Source organism: Podarcis filfolensis, assembly GCF_964270895.1.
Source record: "Podarcis filfolensis genome assembly, chromosome: 6".
Classification (NCBI taxonomy): domain Eukaryota; kingdom Metazoa; phylum Chordata; class Lepidosauria; order Squamata; family Lacertidae; genus Podarcis; species Podarcis filfolensis.
Window position 1 is genome coordinate 68,251,521 of NC_139609.1, and position 9,709 is coordinate 68,261,229.

The window sequence follows — 9,709 nt, forward strand, 5'->3', positions numbered from 1 at the left end:
GTGACTAGGCATAAAGCTTACTCTGATGGGTCATTGGTTGTTAACAAGTATACAAAAACCCGAAAGGTCTCTCTCTCTTCATTTGGTACAACCTAGGGTTGGCATACATCCGAAAGTTCCTTGACATAGCTGGAATACTGCAGTCGGAAGCAGTGTCCAGGCGGAAATCTCAAAAAATGTCCGGGAAAATCTGGATGCATGGCAACTCACGTTGACAGTGTCATTTTTGGCGATTTCCCTTAAAAATAGCTCAAAAACTTCTCTCTCTTTTTTTGCAATTTTACACTTTTGTGCCCGGATTTGCACCGGATATGGCAACCCTAGCACTACCCGTTTTGTTTTGTTTATTTCTTAAATTTATACACCACGTTTTCCTGCAAGGAGCCCAAGGTGGCGTATATGGTTCTCCCCTCCCCACAACAACCCTGTGAGGTAGTTTAGGCTGAGAGACAGTGACTGGCCCAAGGTCACCTAGGGAGCATCATGGCATATAGCAATATAGTTGGGAAGGAACTTAATTTAAAAGAGAGAGAGAGTTTTTCAAAAAACCCATTGCGGGGGGGGGGGGGGGGACAGTAACCAACAACCACTTGCTTAGCTATCTAGAAAATGCACCAAATTATCTTGCATTCCCTAACATAACTTACTCTTGAAGGTCAGGCCTGTAAATGGAGGAGCCTAGAATGTGCCCCCTGGTCATGACTTTCTCTGGATTAGTGGACAATGTGATGCCTAGGATTCCCTAGTCGTCTTCCTCTTTACCTCGTGCTCATTCATTTTATTCTCCTGACTACACTCCTAGACAGGCTGGGGAGCTTGAATAATGGATAGGGGTAAGGTCAGCTGTAACCTGATTCAAGGGTGCTGCATTCCTCCAGAGTCTCTTTCCAGCTTTCATCTTATCTGCTCTTATCCCTACTTTTGTGGGATCAGGTTAGTCTATTGTCTTTGTGAGTTCTAGTGAAGGAGCAGACTGAGTGCTTGGGGCTGCAACATGATGCTGCCTCTAAACCGTCACTCAAACTGCTCCTGTGATGCATACCAAAACAGCCCTGGAGGCTGGAGAATTCCTGGAGGCTGCCGAACTGCATTTCTTAACATTCCTGGCAGCAACACCCAATAGCCCAGTGGAAAAAATTGAAGTTCAGGAGCTCATCGTGGCAGCCTTCATAGCTGCGCTTCAAAGGTAAGTCCCAAAATGCAAGCATGATCCACTCATGCATGCATGCATATAAATCACAAATAAACAATTTATTATTAATAATAAAAATTTATAATTTATATCCCACTCATCTGGCTGGGTTTCCCCAGCCACTCTAGGTGGCTCCCAACAGAATATTAAAACATGATAAACCATCAAACATTAAAGACTTCCCTAAACAGGGCTGCCTTCAGATGCCTTCTAAAAGTCTGATACAGTAGTTTATTTCCTTGACATCTGATGGAAGGGCGTTCCACAGGGCGGGCGCCACTACCAAGAAGGCCCTCTGCCTGGTTCCCTCACAGCAAGGGAACCGCCAGAAGGCCCTCAGTGCTGGACCTCAGTGTCCGCGCTGAACGATGGGGGTGGAGACACTCCTTCAGGTATACTGGGCCGAGGCTGTGTAGGGCTTTAAAGGTCAGCACCAACACTTTGAACTGTGCTCGGAAATGTACTGGGAGCCAATGTAGGTCTTTAGAGACTTGAGACAGCCATGCTGAAATCCATCACTCCATGGTGTTAGAATCAAGTTGGTTAGAGTGTGGTGGTGGTGGTAATGCCAAGGTTGCAGACTCGATCCCCATAAGGGACAGTTGTGTGGCATTGCATGGGGTTGGACAAGGGTTCCTTCCAACTCTATGATTCTAAGAAATGGGTCTGCACCTTCACCAAGGCTGAATAATTTTTTTACTAGCAGCGTCCAGCAGGGAGGGGTGCAGTGCAAGTACATGGACTAGAGCACTAAATGAGCTCCACCAGTGTATCTGGTCACCATTCCCTCCACCTTGCCCCTCCCGGTAAGCAGCAGAAACTGCTGCAGGGAGACCAGGTGCATGGCAGGGCTCCTCCAGACCAGGCGCTGCTTGTTTCTGCAGTTTTTGATAGACCCTACATGAAGCATGCCTGCACATCCTCCGTGAGTTCAGTTTGGCAGTTTGGAGGAGAACTGGAGAATGTTATCCGTGCAAACCAGAAGATTATAATAACTGCTGCATTGCACTGGTGACGAAGCATTTGAGCAGTGCCCGCCCCGTCCATGAGGGGGCACATTTTCCTCCAGCAGCAACAGCTTGTCCTGTATTCCAATCTTACAGGCATCACTGGCAAAATACTGCTCCAGAAGATGGCGCCATTGCTCCTACTATGAAAAATAGAATTCGTCTCACTGAGGGAATTCCCTTCCTCATTTACAACTCTGCATGGAGACGCTCCCTCACATGGCTTTCTATGTCTTTTACTTACCGTATATTGTTGGGCAGGCATCGAGGAGGAGGAGGAGGAGGAGACTGGGTCCTGTGGGACTCAAGGACCCGAAAATTGTTAGCCCGCTCCATCCCCTGTGCCAATCTAATTAAGAGCCAAAGGAAGAAGAGTCTCCAAAGGGCACTGCTGTCCCAAAACCTATTTATTTACATTTATACTTTCTCACCTTTCCTCCAAGGAGCTAATGTGGCACGCAAGGTGTTTTCACACCCCTTTCCCCTCACAACAACCCTGTGAGGTAGGTTAGACTGAGATACAGTGACTGTTCCAAGGTTGCCCAGTGAGCTTTATGGCTGAGTGGAGATTTGAATCTGTGTCTCCTGCACCCACAGCTCCACAAGGGACTGGATCTTCCCTGGGATTCACCCACAGTCGTGCCAGGGTGATTTTGAGAAACAGCTGTCCCCACAAATGCAAGTTGTGGGATACTGTTGGTTACTCCTGGGATCTCTTAAAGATATCGCTCCACTTTTCAGAGAATGCAAGTAGCCATAAAGCAACGAGGTCTGTGTGGAGTTGGGTCTCTGCATTACTGCTTCTCTCCCACTCGAGTACAGTCGTTTAAAATATATTTCTTATCTGAGATGGTGCTTGCATGGAAGAATGGGGCAATAATCAATCACTTGGGATTGACTTCGTTCTCCGACTGCTTCAGCTAAGTACGTAGCAGCTACTCTGTTAGCTGTGCAATATAGAGCCACAACCCATTACTCAATCTTGCTTTGTGGCTGGGGCTGGAAGGACTACTCCTAAGTATTCAGGGTCATTTGAACATCTTTTAAAAACGAGGCAGGTAATATATAGAGTGCATATGTTAAGTGACTGTGCAGCTTAAGTGACTTTTCATACATTCACCAATCTATCCATTTGTCTGTCTGGCTCCAGGCGAGTTTAGTCTATAATCTGAGGTGACATTTGCAAGCTTCTCTTTGCAACCAGCAGGAAGAAAACCCTGTTAAAAAGTCCTTTAGAGTCATACAGGCTTTCAGAAGCACTTGAGACTGGGACAGTTCAAGGCTGCCAACCTAGCCTGCTTAATTGTCTCTGAATATCTTTGGCCTTTCATTCTTGTCTGACGATCATAGGGCGTAAGCATTGTGGTGTTTTTCCAGGAGCTAGTGCTGTAAACTGATCCTTGCAATTTGGTTTTACAGTGACTCTGTTCACATAAAAGTAAGTGCTTCCTCTCAATTGTCCAGGCAACTGGGTCATGTGAAGCAGACAAGGCAGTTTCATTAGGCAACAGCAGATGGCCAGCTGGAAACAGTACACAGCAAGAGATCAGCCCTGCAGGCATTCCAAAACAAGACGCTGACAAGCCCTTTCCAGGTAAGTTACAATTCATTCAAGAGAAGCAACAAGGACTGATGTGGCACATTAAAGACCAACAAATCTACTATGGCATAAATTTTGTGAACTGCAGCCCAATTCCTCAGAGTCATGAAGTGTTCTGCTAGGTTCCAGGAGACTAACACAGCTTCCCCCGGGAAACGATTCAACAAAAGGGGATGCAACACAGAAATAAGACTCAACATGGAACTACATCACTTTTGGTGTTTTTTTTTAAACCAGTTAAGGTATTTGCTAGGTTACAAAGCAGCACCAGCTGTCACAAGAAGTCTGATTTTTTGCAACATAGATCAAATGCCACACACACACAAAGAGAACAAAAATTTTTTAGACCCTGTCTCCGGATCTCTGGCTAGGAAATACATTTTTTATGTCAGTAGGGGTTTTTTTTCCTGCTAAGTGTATTCTCAGTCATTTAAACTTTTTCAAGGCATATTTCCTGTATTTTTATTGTTGCTCTGTGTGTGTGTGTGTGTGTGTGTGTGTGTGTGTGTGTGTGTGTAAAATCATCATCATCAATCTTTATTACGGTCCAGAGACCCAACAAGTATATATAAAATATATAATTGTGTTGTGCTTTTAAGTAGTTGTTAACTGCCCCAAGTGGTGTATAGACACCAGAAGGGTGGCACAGAGCTCTTAAACAATATATACAATAATTTAAAAGGTGTGGCAGGCATTGCTGGTTTGCAAAAAGCTGATTTATTCTGTGGCTCTGAATTATGAAGGATGCCTGATTCTGTCAGGAAAATGATGAAGCAGATTCTTTATTCATCCTGATACCTCCAAACTCCAGTGTGAAAAAGAAGAGTTTAAGCCCAACTGGGTCAATGTTGCTGGTGATGAGCACGCAGTGTGCACATGGGACTCAAGCAGGATTTTGCATGATGTGGTGTTGATTTGTCACTGTGCTGCACTTCCTTAATTGTCAAGCGTTTTTTAAAAAAGCAGGCACATTTGATATCATTTGCTCTTATGCTGTCCCTCGTTCTGACTGTTGTTCTTGCCAATCTCTACATTATGTTCATGATTTCATGATGAAAATCGCCTCACTTCTTACCTCCGCTGTGCTTGACTTGACGGCTGCCTCCTTTGAAACAAACTTCCCCACCCATGCTTTGTACCTAATTCAGTTTACTGAAGGTGCACTCAATGATATAACCGATAAGAGGGTGCAAATGCATATTTGCAGAAATAGATTTTCCAGGTCTCTGACGCAAATTCACAGCAACCCGTGTGCAGTTTTTGCCATGGCTTGTCAAACAATCCTGAGCCTTCTTTCAATTTTAACAAATGTTACATTACTCTATGCTATAGACTTGATCTGGTTGGATATATTCTGCTGAATAACTGAGCACAGGACATAATGGCTTCTTCAACTGCATCAGATGGCTGGATGAACACAGTGGGGGGGGTTGTCACCCCTCTCAGCTCCCCTAGGCAGAGTTTGGTGGAGGGTTGGGGTGGAGCTAGTAAGCAGAGTTGTTCCTGAAAGCACATAAAAAGTAAAGACAGCAGTGTTAGTCCATGTGGGGGGAGCGGAACCATGCATGTAGCCAAGGGGGGCAGGAGGGCAGGGCAAGTAAAACAATAGAAATACTTAAGTAACTGACCAATCACTTGAGTTCTGCCCCCCCCCAAGAAAAGTCCTGCCCCCCCCAAAAAAAAATCTTGGCTACGCCCATGAGAGGAACCCTCCAAAACCTACAGTTGACCAGTACCTTTATTAAAACCAAGCAAACTGTCATGAAATAGTGGTATGTGGAGATGAGGACAAAGGAAAGAAGGAAGGAATGCTTTTCAAAAAAAAACAACCCACCTCAAATTTCCTGCTTTGTGCATGATGTTGCTTGTTCTGGAGAACTTGAAGACATACCACCATTTGGGGCAATTTGGTTGTTCCTTATAAAGGTCCTTGCCTATTTGTAGATTTTACAGCTACTTTTGGTGGGTCTGAGGGCACAGCCCAATGAGTTTTGGTGAGCCTAGGAGGAGCACCCATGTCTCTAGCATATTTGGGCAGCACTTTGAAGAATCCAGCACAAAAGGTGCATATTTACCATAAATGTACATCTGTTTTTAAACACTGATATAAAGCGGGGTGGGGAGGGGGACAGCCTTGTCCCTTCCTTTCCTGACAAATGGCCTGAAGCTGGTTGACAGGAGCCGGGGGCGGGGGGGGGGGGGGAGAGAGCACAAAATACTTACTGTGCCAGTTTTTTGTGGTTGCTTGGCAACTAATTCAGACGTTTGTTTTTCTGTTATGTTGCTCACCTTTTGGATTATGTACGTAGGTAATTGGATCTCTTCACCACCACATGCTCCTCATTTATAACTTGACCTTGCTGGTTTTGCTGACATGACTCACAGGAAAGTCAATTTATGAATAGGCAGCGTTGAGGAAACTTTGAACTACAAGGTTACCCCATGTAGAACCAAGAGCCACCAAGCTGCAACAGGTTCCTGGGAGATTACTCAGACCTACCCTAATCCTGTAGCAATGCCAAAGAGACAGTGCCAGAAGCTCTGCAGGAAGAGAGAAATAGAATTTTTAAAACCACTTTCTTGGATTTCCTCACCACCACCTAAGCTTCATACTGTTGCACACCTCCTCCGTCTCTGAGTAGTGCAAGATTTCAGGGGTTCCAGACTGAAGGTTTGTGTTGCCTTTTGGGAGGCACAGCAGAAACTGGGGTGTCTTTGTGAAATATGGTTTATTTACACATATATATAACCTGAACCTACGAAGGAGGGGTTCACAGCATCAATAGCCCCAAAGGGTCTTGTTTCTCCCATAGCCACAGCCTTGGACTCCAGCAGAAATCAGCAGACTCCAGCAGAAATCTACTGGAAGGGCTGCCTAGCAGCTCCAATGCTAAACAAAGATAAGAGCAGGAGTCTTGAAGCTGTTCATCAATGGTTAACACCTAATGAGCAGACTGAGAAGCCATGGGCAAGTCACTTGCAAGTCACTTGCTCACAGACTTGCAAACCTGCCACTTTTCATTTGTGATATATAGTGTGCATACTCTATTCTTCTGTGGTCTTTCAAGTCTGGACTGGACCTGGCACCATCTGCAACCCTAGCTGTGCCGTGCCACTGAGCTGCAGCCTTTCCCCAAAGCATTGCAAAAGAAAAAAGACTAGTGAGCTATAAAACTAGTCCACGAGAATGGGTTTGATCTAGAAAGCTTTGTTACCTCTGTCCCAAAACAAAACAAATTCTAGTGGAAAGTTGTGCAGCCCTTGGAATTACAAAGAATGCTTGTCAGCTGGAATAGAAATCTCAACCCAGAACAAGAATCTGCTTTAGAGCAGATTCCCAGTGTAAGCAAATTGAAAGAATAAGTAGAGTTTACTCATTATGCTACAGGGCCCTACTACCGCTCATGACATTTCTGATTCCCTCGCTTTCACTCATTCATCTCAAGAATGGAAGTTGTGACTCACATTCTCAACAAGCCCACATTTGCTTTCCATGCTGCCGCTTCCTCTTTCCGGTGAGATAACAAGAACTGTATTTGTTCCCAAACATTTTGTAAAGGAATCTCTGGAGGCGGGTAGGGAGGGATCCTTCCCTGGAAATGCACCTTGGATAACCATGAAATTGCACAGAGCATATGAGAAAAGAGCTGCCTTTGGCGCTCAGGAGAGGTGTCAGATCAGAATGCAAGAGGCAGTAGGAGTGCCATGGCTTTGTGGCAGAGGCCCAGGGGCCTCATTCCACAGAATGCGTAGGAGGGTCCTCAAAACAAGGTACACAGCAGACTGGCTCATCACACTTTGAAGAAAGTGATGTAATACACGTATACACATTACCATGGGGGGGGTGAAGACCGTTTAAGAAAAACAAAACACAGCATCTAAAGAGTCTCCTCCTATTATGTCCAGAGTCTACACACACCGTTGATTTAAAGCACCCCCAAAGAATCCTGGGAATTGTAGTTAAGGATGCTGGGAATTGTAGCTCTGTGAGTGGTGTACTATAGTTCCCAGGATTCTCTGGGGTGGGGCTTTAAATACACACCATATATCTAAAGTTCATTTACAGCAGACCCTGTCCCTGGCCCCCATTAGCCTAGCCTGAACCCCCCAGCCTGCATAAATCAGAGTGGCAGCTGCCCACATGGAAGAGAATTAGGCAACCCATTGAAGTAATTTTATAGGAGGGGATCTAGGAGTGATTTGGAGTTTTAAAATGATTTATTCCTTGCACAATGTTAGTATTTCTACGCTAAATTTCATACACACATATATGCTGTTTTTTTTAAACAATATACGCAGTATTAATTTTGGAAATGCAAGTGTGGGGAGAAGCAGTTTCTTCTTGCTTTAGACCAGCTTATCATTTGTCTCTCAGTGAAGGATCTCCTTCCCCATATTTTTTGTGGTCTTGAGGGCAGGCCAGGAAAGTAGCAACTGCGGTCTCTTTAAATCGTTGCTTTCGGATGTGCTCCCCCACCTTTTCAACCCTGCTGTGAGCAAAAGGGCTTCCTCCCAGCACACGCAGAGCATGGCTGCCTCCACAGAGGAGGACGGTAGCAGGAGTCCTGGGGACAGCACAGGCAGTCAGTCAGTGGGTGGCTCAGGCTGGGCTAATCACTCAGGAAGAAGTGGAGTCTGGAGGAAGCAGAAACAGATGCTTGATTGAACAAAAATGGCGAGAGAGGGAGATGGATAAATAAGAGAAAGTGTAAACAAGTGCTGGACAGGTGAATTGAGTCCTATTCACCCACGCATCTGCCGCTATATAAATATTACAAAAAGTGGCCAGCTCCCTTTGTGGTGGTTCTGGTCCTGCTTAGATAGCGGTTTCCAGAGGGGGATGCTTTTCAGCCCTGTGGAGCTTTCAGTGTGGGGTTCCTCAGGGTTTGATTTTATCCCTCATGCTGTTTAACATCAATATGAAACCACAGAGTGAGCTTATCCAGAGTTTTGGAGTATCTGGTCAGCAATATGCTGGTGACACACAGCTCTACTTCTCCTTTACATCTGCAAGTGTGACTACTGGATGTGCTGGACTGTTGTCTTACCTCAGTAATGGACTGGATGAGAGCCAACAAACTGAAGCTCAGATGATGATGATCATGATTTATATACCACCCTATACCCAGAGGTCTCAGGGAGGTTCACCTAAAAGGATCACAGTACATAAAATTAAAATAAAAGCAATAACCCAATACAGTGGTACCTCAGGTTACATACGCTTCAGGTTACATACGCTTCAGGTTACAGACTCCGCTAACCCAGAAATAGTGCTTCAGGTTAAGAACTTTGCTTCAGGATGAGAACAGAAATCGTGCTCCGGCGGCACGGCAGCAGGAGGAGGCCCCATTGGCTAAAGTGGTGCTTCAGGTTAAGAACAGTTTCAGGTTAAGACCGGACCTCCGGAACGAATTAAGTACTTAACCCGAGGTACCACTGTAATACTCCCCCCCAAAAAGAGCCACATCTAAAAGGGTATGGGATGTTGATCCGGTCAACCAAAAGCCTGGTTAAAAAGGAACGTTATTGCCTGGGGACAAAAGGTGTATAGTGAAGGCACCAGGTGAACTTCTCGGGGGAGAGCATTCCACAGACAGGGAGTCACTGAAGAGAAGGCCCGTTCTTGTGTTGCCACTTTCTGGACCTCTTGAGGAGACGGCGCATGAAGGAGTGCCTCAGAAGATGATATCAGGATCCAGGTAGGTTCATATGGAAAGAGGTGGTCCTTGAGGCATTGTGGTCCTGAGCCATTTAAGGCTTTATAGGTCAAAACCAGCAATTTGAATTGGGCCTGGAAACTAAGCCAGTACAGTTGGACCAGGATCAGTGTAATATGCTCAAACCGTCTTGCTCCAGTGAGCAACCTGGCTGCTGAATTCTGCACCAGCTGAAGTTTTCGAACCATCTTTA